This window comes from Furipterus horrens, unplaced genomic scaffold, assembly GCF_987537825.1.
Source record: "Furipterus horrens unplaced genomic scaffold, mFurHor1.1.pri manual_scaffold_16, whole genome shotgun sequence".
NCBI lineage: Eukaryota > Metazoa > Chordata > Mammalia > Chiroptera > Furipteridae > Furipterus > Furipterus horrens.
This window is the reverse complement of record NW_028327186.1, coordinates 12631156-12641062: the sequence shown is the minus strand read 5'-3', so window position 1 is coordinate 12641062 and position 9907 is coordinate 12631156. Positions and strand designations below refer to the sequence as shown.

The 9907-nt window shown below is 54.3% G+C and overlaps 1 long non-coding RNA gene across 1 annotated transcript; it reads left to right on the top strand.

Annotated features, from left to right (window-relative positions):
- Positions 1-161: 161 nt before the first annotated feature.
- On the top strand, positions 162-3614 carry LOC149992176 (uncharacterized). The gene is made up of 2 exons (XR_016508433.1): positions 162-626; positions 2883-3614. It is a non-coding gene; the product is annotated as an uncharacterized LOC149992176 (long non-coding RNA).
- Positions 3615-9907: the final 6293 nt, after the last annotated feature.

Here is a 9907-nt window from a genome sequence, read left to right as displayed (position 1 = left end):
AATTTATGTACAAACTCCAGCAACGTAGGCTGGGTCTTAACGTCACTTCTGCCCTGACGAAACGTCAGAATACCGCGAAGATCGAGTGTGTTCAAATCATTTTAAGCGTTGAGACACCTACTGGGAGGGCGACTTGATTTTAACGTCATTTCCTCCGCGTCGAGTCCTTAACATGGCTGCTCGGTCGGCTGGGTTATACGTCATCTCTGCCGCAACCAGATCATCCTTATGCCTCCCACTGCCTGCGACGGTAAGTGGAGGGAAACGTCCCGTCTGCCGCTCTTAGGCGTCACGCTGGCTGCGATACACCGTGATCGGTTACGTCCTGTAACAGCAACGGGACATCACGCGCCCGCGCTTAGACTTAAACGTCGCTTCAGAGGCTAGGGGACATCAAACCAGCCTCAGCATCGCATGAGGGCGACGCGAGACCTCCTTTGGCTCTGCGGTCACCCCGCTGCGCCGGAAGTCAGGTCAGCTCCGACACCACGTGTGCTTAGTGTCCCTCCAGCGGGGACACATCACGCGGGTTGGGAAGTCGGGGCAGGAATCGTTCAGCTGCGTTATGACCTTACGGGACCACGGTGGTGTATTTGGTGTGTCCTTGAGGAAATTTTCTATTGCAGGTATGTAATCCCTTTATTATTGATTTTACAACCGTGGGCCAGAGCAAAGGAGGGAGCAATGGGACAGGAAGCCAGAAGGACGATGAGGCCAGATCGTGAGGGATTGTGAAAACACAGAGACTGGAGGTTGTGCCGGGCACATGGGTGCCCCGCTGGCGTGTGCTGTGCCTGACGGAGTAGGGGGAATCCTTTCCTGTTGTGATCAAAGCTTCACTTCCTGGAGGGGATGATCTCTCTTTATTCTGTTTTTTCCTGTTATTTAAAAAAAAATTTTTTTTTCTATTTATTGACTTTAAAGAGAAGGGGAGAGAGAAACATCGATTTGTTGTTCCAATTATTCATGCATTCATTGGTTGATTCTCGTACGTGCCCTGGCTGGGGATCAAACTCACAACCTTGGCATGTTGACGATGCTCTAACCAACTGAGCTACCTGGCCAGCGCCTTTTCCCGTAATTAAAAAAAAAATTTTTTTTGAAGCTTTAAAAAAATACTATGGGGAGCTGGGACTTGATTCTGGAGGCCCTCTCAGTGGTAACATGGACCATGCATTTCTTCCTTCCTTGTGTCAGGCTCCTCAAACCTGCTCAGGTCATGGGTCCAGGAAGAGGAGCCAACACCAAGGCTTTGGCTTCTCTGCTGTCCCCACCCCCAGCCCCTGGCACCTAGAGGGCACTCCTGGCTTCTTTAGGGTTCCTCAGACCTCGCCCACTGACTGGCTGCACGCCACCACCATCATCATTACAGAGGCAGGGCCCTGGATGGCAGGAGGATTAAGCCATTACAGTAATTACTGGCATGAGGTGACCTCACAACTGGGGCAGGTCCAGCTGCTAGGGAGGAGGAATAGGAAAAGGCCAGGCTTTGCCCATATGCTGGGGCCAAGGGGAGAGCACAGAGTCCCACACCAGGTGCAAAGGCCCCGGGCGGGCGTGCAGGTGCATTTCCTCACTCCCTCGGCCCTCCTGCTCTGGCCACCGCATTTCCTTATCATAGAGTTCTGGGATTGGTTGCATAACCGGGAAAACCTCCCCTGCCTATCATTAGATGAGTAAGAAAACTAAGTCACGCAAACATCCTTCAAATTAGTTTCAAGGTGAGCGCACGATGGTGAGTCCACACTAGTGAGCAGGAAGCACCCTATGCTCACCATTCGTCTGGAACAACCGAGCACCTGTTGGCTCCCTGCTGCCCTCTGTCGCTTTCCTTTCTGTGCCTCTGACCGCTTCCTGCCCAGGCTCCAGGACGGAGACTTGGGGGTCCCGGGGCAGGGGGCGGGGGGGTGCTTCAGTAAGTGGTCTGGCTCCAGGTCCTGTCCTCCAGAGGCCCTGTGTCCCGGGGTCTGGATCTCTGTGCCTTGACTGTCCTGGTAACTTGCCTGGGCCCAGCCCTCTTAGAGCTCCTGGGTCCTGCCAGGCTCTTGACAGAGTGCCAGCCTCTACTTTCCCGTTCCTGTGCGAAATCACCGGGGGTGGGGTGGGGGGGGGCTGTGTTTCTCACAGCCTTTTATGGACAGAAGATAATGCCGGAGTTTGTCTTTCTTTTAGTCTTTGGTTCTGGCTGAATAAAAGCAAAGTTGGGATGTTTACACAGCAGCCAAACAATAGACCACTAGAATCCAGCCGAAAAGCTAAAATTATATTCTGTCAGGTTTTCAGACAAATTAAATATTTTTGTCAATACATTGTTTCCCTGCTTTGAAAAGTCTTGCTATTTGTAACATGAGTAAATGAGGTTGAAATGTTGGGAGAGAGGTGTGCTGTGATGGGGGTCGGGGGGGGCGGATGTGTGTACCCCTGGCCGTGCTGGGCCTCTGTCCCCAGAGGCTGGCCTTCCCTTGGAACCACCCCTGCCTCTTGGCAACTCAACCTGCAGAAATGGGAACACAGACCCCGTCCCACATTCTCCCACTCCTCCCAGCCCTCGGCTTGTGGCGGGGAGCAGTGGGGAGGTGAGCTTTTGCAGGGGTCCCTCAGAACTGGGATCAAATGGGGCCAGAGGACCAACAAAATGGTTCAAAAGCTCTGGAGTGGAGGTAGAGACAGGAGATGAAAACAGAGGGGTGACATCCAGGGTCATAGGCGGTCCCTACCAGGGCCATGGGAGGTGAGAGGGCAAACCCCAGGAGAACATTCCTGGGGGATAGTCAAGAAGCAGGTCTGAGGCCACTGGTCACTCCCAGTTTGCAGCAGGAGTTCTGGTTTTTTTTTGTTTTGTTTTTTTAACCCTCACCTGAGGATGTTTTATTGATTTTTAGAGGGAGAGGAAGAGAAACATCAATCGGTTGCCTCCCATACGCATCCTGACCAGGGATCGAACCTGTAACCTCTCAGCGTATGAAGTCTTGTCAGGAAACGTCCATCCATCATTACTATACCAAGATCAGTTTGGGTGACGTCAATGTATCCTGGCAGCCAAGGAGAGGGGACCGGAATGCGCATGTGTGAACAAGGATGGCTTCACTGTACTAATCAGCAGGGGCGGTAGATACCGTTATGTGAGCATGTGTACTGCGTGGCCATCGCATTCAAAATGATGGAGTGAGTATAGCAATAAATCTGCATCAGATTTTGCATTAAGCTTACACATTCCTCCGCGGAAATGATTGGGATGATGCAGAAGCCGCAGCGCTGGGCAGCTGGTGATTGATTCTCAGCTTCTTCACGACCAGGCACCTGCTCATGCGTCCTGTCTCTTGCGGTTTTTGGCGAAACATCAAGTTGCCCAGGTGACTCAGCCCCCTATAGCCCCGATGTGGCGCCCTGCAACTTCTGGCTTTTCCCAAAACTAAAATCACCTTTGAAAGGGAAGAGATTTCAGACCATCGATGAGATTCAGGAAAATACAGCAGGACAGCTGATGGCAATGGGAGAACTGTGTGAGGTCGCCAGGTGCCTACTTTGAAGGGGACTGAGGCATCATTGCCCTGCTATACAATGTTTCTTGTATTTTGTATCTTCTTCAATAAATATCTCTATTTTTCATATTACATGGCTGGATACCTTCTGGACAGACTTCGTATTTTCGTGTGCAGGATACGTTGCTTTGCATGTGGTGGGGCCAGGAGGATAGATTAGCTCCACTTAGGCGATGGCTGAGCAGCTTGTTGGTACAGAAGCCTGGTGGGGACCCCAGGGCACATGCAAGCAGCGCCCCTGCAGCAGGGTTCTTCAGCCTACCCGCCTGTTACCTGCCCGTGGCCCTTCCTGAGCAGACACAGCGGAGCAGGGCAGTTAAGCGCCAGGAGCCAGGCTGCAAGGGTCAGATCCTGGCTTGGCCACCTTTTAGCTGGGTGACCTTGGGCAAGTTACTCAGGCACCCTCTAGCTCCCTTCCCCTACCTGTTCCCTGTAGGGGTGATCATCATATCTGCTCCCCAAGACTGTGGCGAAGGCCACAGAGTTAATGCGTGTGAAGAGCCCACAGCAGGGTCTGAAGCAGGGACTGACCGCGGGGGCCCGAGGGAGCTTTCTGAGGTGCTAGAAATAGTCTGTGCTGTCTTGATTGAGCCGGCCTGTGGTTACATGGTCTAGGCTTCAGTCCAGAAGCCACAGTCCTGCCTGCCCCCTTGCGCTCATGTAGTGCTCTGTAATTATTTTCCTCATATACTTTGTCATGCTTTTAAATAACACATTTATTTGTGTGGTCATTGTTTCATGTTTGTGGCTCTAATTATACTTCAGAAAGGCAGCGACACTGAGTTACTCATCGCTGGGCCCTTGAGGCCTAGAATCGTGACACTTAAAGTGACCGACTTAAGTAGATACTCTTTAAACGTATGGATGCATTGACAAAGGGTGTTTTAAAACACAGGCTTTATTATTATTTAGGTGTGGCAAGGTCAACTGATCAGGAGGTGGCTGTTGTGACTGCCAGAGATGGGTTGGCCTTGGGAGGGCACCGGGGTGTCACGGAGGTGACACACTTGAGGTGACCACACTAGAGGAGAGGCTGCTGTCCTGATCATGATAATGGTGGAAGCCTGCTGGGCAGCCTGCAGAGGACAAAACTGTCAATAAAGCAGCAGCAGAGTGGGAAGGGTCTAGTCAGGGAACTAATGTAAATGACCCATGGACACGGACAGCAGGGTGGGGACTGACTGTGGGAGAGGGGCGAGGTGGGCGGGGCAGGGGAGAGCAATAGGGGGAAGATGGACCAACTGTAATAAAACAACAATAAAAAAAATGGAAAAAATAAAAGCAGGAGAAAATCGTGTGGGGGCGAGCGAGAGGCAGCCGATAGGTGTTTCCCTCACATCTCTCGCACATTGATATTTCTCTCCCTCTTCCTCCCTCCCCTCTCTCTGAAAGTGAATAAATAAAATCTTTTTAAAAAAACTGTAGTAATGTGTATGGTTTGGAACTATGCACAGTTCCAGGCATCCATCGCAAGCCTTGGGACACGTCCCCGATGGGAAAGGAGGACTCCTGTGTTACCCTGACTCTCACAGTGGCCAGAAAGAGTGTAATGTTCCCACTTTGCTGCCTGAGCATTTCTCTCGATTCAGCAGGTCATCCTTTTGTCCCCACCATCCAATCCTGCCCCTGGTCTATTTTCTGTCTCCCTGGCCCTCAGTCAGAACCCTGGTTGTCACCTTGCACCCCTCCGTCTGCTTCAGGCCTAACACCCAGCCAGAGACCAAGTCCTGCAGGTCCTGTCCCAGGGATCCTTCCCCAGCGGTCCCACTTCTCCTGCCTTGGCTGTTCCCTGATTCTGATTTCTTTCCTGTCCTCACACCTGGGTTAGTGTCCTAACTGGTCCCTGCCTCGCTCTGCCTCAGCCCCGGTCTGTCCATCCGTCCGTCCACCTACCCACCATTCAACTATTCATCCATCCGTCCATTCAGTTTGTATTTATTAAATGTGTTACCATGTGCTAGACAGTGTAAACACTATAAGAAATGAGACTGTGGCAGAGATGATTGGGAGGACCCACATTAATGAAATAGCCCCACTAATTAGTATGTAATTACAAGTGCTATGAATGAAGATGACAGGGTATGAGAGCATCACAATGGGGCCTGAAACTGGTCACAGGGTCAGGGAGCCATCCCAGAGGAGGTGACCTTTGAGCCGAGGTCCAAAGGTCAGAGCAGGTGGACTGGCAAAGGAGGGAGGAGGGAGGGACCAAGCGCTTCTGAGCAGGGGGAGCAGTGAGGCGGGCGGGAGCAGGACACGTTTGGGAACCTAAGTCCAAAGCGGCCCAGGAGCCGGTCCTTTCTCTCGTACTCCCAGGACCTCGCAGAGTACCTGGCATGTAACGGGGGTCTCCACAGTTTGCGAATGAGCAGACAGATGCACGTGTGAAGGGACAATGGGGACAGATGGACAAGGCATGAAGCCGTAATTCAGGCACAACCTGCAACTGAGAACAGGGCTGCGGCCTCCAGATCTCCCTACCCAGGCCTGCCACCCTCGCCGCTGACTGCAGCCGGGCACCGGCACCCTGGTCCTCGCGGGCTGGCTGTCTCTTCCTCCTCCCCCGTCATCAGTCCGCTGAAATTGGTTGTTTACCGAGATAGCCCTGCACAGAGGAAGCATTGCAGATAAATACTTAATGACTTGGCTGGCCCAGGAGGTAAACACCAAGCCTCAGAGCCAGTGGGGCAGGAGAGGGTGGAGCTGGAAGTGAGTAGAGCTTAGTGAGTCAGCTGCCAGCGTCAGTTGGCACGAGAGGCTGAGAGCCAAGCAGAGCACACACATGCCAGTGGCATGTGACAGTCATGTCTGGACACATGCTTGGAGCCAGGAGAAGTGAGCAAGGATGCAGGTGCAGGAGACGCGAGGAGGAGCCACAGGGCGGGCCCACGTCACTGGAGATGGCATCTTTCTGGCTGCCCTCAGCGTTCTGGCCTACGCCTGCCAGGCCACGCCATGGCCTTCAAAAGAAAACAGCCACACGTGACACTTCACAGCTTCTCTACGGCACCTGGCCATGTGTGTGCGTGTCTGTGTGTATCTGCACTGAGGTCCCCTGGGACACGTGCACCCCTGCAGGGGGATCCCTTTCCTATTAGCCTCTGCACCCTGCCAGTGCCCTGCCCAGTGCCCCCGAGGAGGATCCAGCACGTGTGTGTTGGCAGAATGAATGGCCTGCAGAGAGCGCTGGACCTGGCTGGTGGGGAAGCCCCTAAACAAACTCAGGAAATCTAGCAACACAAGGCCCCTGGATGACTGTGAGGTGCTTGCCAGAGCGCTTCCTGTGGTGTGTGTGCTGGAAACCAGACCCCCCTCAGCGCCTGCTCGGGTCCTCTCGTTCTGACTTAGCACCTTTCACAGGGATCACCGTCACCGTTTCATGCTGCCCTTTCAGCTCCTGCACTCTGCAGCAGCTAAGTGCAGCTCGTGCATTTACGCATTAAACACCTCCTGCATCCCTAGAATGTGCTGGATGCGATGTCACCCGACTGGAGATTCTGTAGGAGAATATGGAAAGACAGCCAGATAATAAACATGTCCCGTCCGGGTGATGAGAGAATGATGCACCCAGGGGACACCGGAGGCAGACACCAAACCCAAACCGCGTATTGTTTATCTTCCCTGCCTGCATCTCCTCCTTGTAAGTGACTAATGGACAGGGATTGGAGGAATCTGGGTCAGAGATGCCTCTGTGTCCCAAACTCCCAGCTGTGTGGTCCCTGAGGGCAGCTGGGAGCAAACGCTAACCCTGAAGCAGCCTGACTTCCAGGGACCAGGCCTGGGGCTGCCTGGGGGTAGCCTTGGGGTCAGCAGGCCACTCCTCACTCTCAGCTGCCAAGGGGCTCAATCCATTGGCCTCGTCACTCTGTCCTGGAGGGACCAACTGGCTCGCTCAGGACAGGCTCAGTATTAGCCTTGTTCCCGCACCCCCTTCAGTCCTGAGGCAACAGTGGCAGCCGGCCACCCTTTGGTCTGTGTGCTTTGCTGCACGTGCTGGTCCACACGTGTTCCAGGGCAGCTGCCTGGACCAGTGCTAAGGGACACAGAGGCGCTAATGGCCGCACAGAAACATCTTGGTAGCAGCACCTGCCTCCCTGGTCTGGCGCCCTGCCAGCCCCAGCTCCCAGGACCTAGGCCCCTCAAACCTGCTACTGCTGACTCAGCTGCACCTGGCCTGTCAAGTCAGTCCTGCTGGAGGAGGAAGGCAGCTTCGAGCTCTGTGAGGTGGACTCTTTCCCAGCAGCTGGCACAAGGCAGCGTGAATGAGTGAGCCCCTGACCCAGGCAACGTGCTCCCTGCTCAGATCTTCCCTGTTGCCCTCGCTGTTCCAGACACCAGGGACCAGCCTAGGGCACCCCTGTGGTCTGGAACCCAGCCCTCTCTCATTTTCCCAGCCCTTGGGGGCTCTCAACACTGCCTTCCCCCTGAAATGGCCCTGCCTCGCTCCTGCCAGACGCCCCAGGGCCCAGTGCTGGGGTCTCCACCTCCGGGGCTGATCACTGTGTGTGGACTGTCCAGTCACCAACAGTGAGGGTGCTGTGTTTTACCCCCACGCCTCCTCTGGGCAACCTCTGTGTTGACTTTCCTGAATCTCTGGACAGGCCACTCCTGTGGGTTCTGTCTTCATCCCCACCCAGCTGTACCCACACTTTTTTGTGTGTATTTCTGTACCTGCAGAGAGGTAGGTGCATTAAAAACTTTGAAAATGATGGCATTCTGGCATCAGTGAGCCCTGAACTGAATGACCGAGAGGCCCTGTTTCACAGTGTCCTTTCCAGTGTGAAGGGTCACCGAAGCAATGTTCTCCTTTTGGAGGCAACCCATGGTGCCACACTGCTGTTTTACTCTGCATTTCCCTGCTTACTAGCAAGGCTGAGCACCTTTAAAACTTTGCTTGCTAATTGTGTGTGTGTCCTATTGATCTACTGCAGAAGACCGTCTACTTTTAGCCATGACTGGATCAGATAACTAATTAGATTGCGTAACTACTGTTTAGTGAGCACTTATTTTTGTGCTAGATACTGAGCATAAGCTGTTTTCCCTTTAATCAACCTAATGAAGGAACTATTGGCTTCTCCACTTTAAAGACAAGGGATTGAAGCTCGGGGAACTTAAACAACTTGCCCCAGATCACTCATCTGACGGTGACGCAGCCTCAGTCGGAGCCTGCATTTCCCACTAAGTGCAGCCAACAGCTGCATCTGGCTTTCCGGCCCTGTCCCAATTGAACCTAAGGCTACGTTATAATCTGGTCTCCATCCGCAGAGCTGACACCCTTGGGCAAGATCCTGTTTTGGTGGGTTGGTCCATTGTTTGCAGGTTTTTAAAATTTAAATGGGTATGCCCTTTATAAATACATTTTTAGGCCCTGGGCAACCACCCTGCAGTTCACTACTGGTCCCCCCTGAATTGCTTACATCCACTTGACGCCTGGGGCATCTTCCAGCCTTTTAGGCAGAGCAGGAAAACGCCGCTTCTGGTTTCCAGCAGGGCTTGTGCACTCCTGACGACCAAGGCCACCTCCTCTCTGAAGCCTTATTTCTGGCCTGTATCCTCTGCGTCGTTAACGGCTTCCTATCCCAAAGGCCTACCGCACCCCTAACCTTTCCGCTCTCACTCACGCGAACACCTCTCTTCCCAGGTGCCACCCACCTGCAGGTGACGCGTGAGGTACGAACAGCGTCGAATTCAGAGGGACACCCAAAAGCTCAGGGATCAGGGTCAATAGCAAATTCATACTCTTTTTAAATCATCCAAATGAATGCACCACGTTAACGAACGAAACAGGAACTCTGACCAGAAACATGGGATTCCCTAGGGACTCGGTCCGCCTCCTACCCGCCGGCCCTTCCGGAACCGCGCACTCAAAGTAACAGGATGAAATGACCTCCGACCCGACCCGGCACTTGCGGCTCTGGGCTAAGCCGGAAGGTGGGGACGCTCCGGGGAGCCGTTGTCCTCATCACCCCCTCACCCCGTTCGGCTGGGCGGTGTGGGGACCCGGGGCTGCGGCCCACGTGTGCACGCGCGCTTCCCGGCTGGCTCCTCTCTGCAAGCTCTGGCCCGGGACCAGGCGGCGCCCTGCCCTCCGGGGCGCACCCCGAGCTCGGACTTCGCACGGTCGGGGACCCTGGGCTGCACGTGGGCGAGCTCACGCGGAATCTGCTGCACAGCCGGCAGGGGGAGCGCGACTCCTCTTGAACAGAAGCACGCCGGGCCTTGATTGGTGGCAAAGACACGTGGACCTACTTCCCAGCCCCTTCGATTGGTCGCAAGACCCCCCCAAAGCCCGCTCCCACCGCGGGGGCGGGGAGCAGCCTCCGAGGGAGGCCCGGGACGCGAGAGCCGGCGGAGGGGGAGGAGGA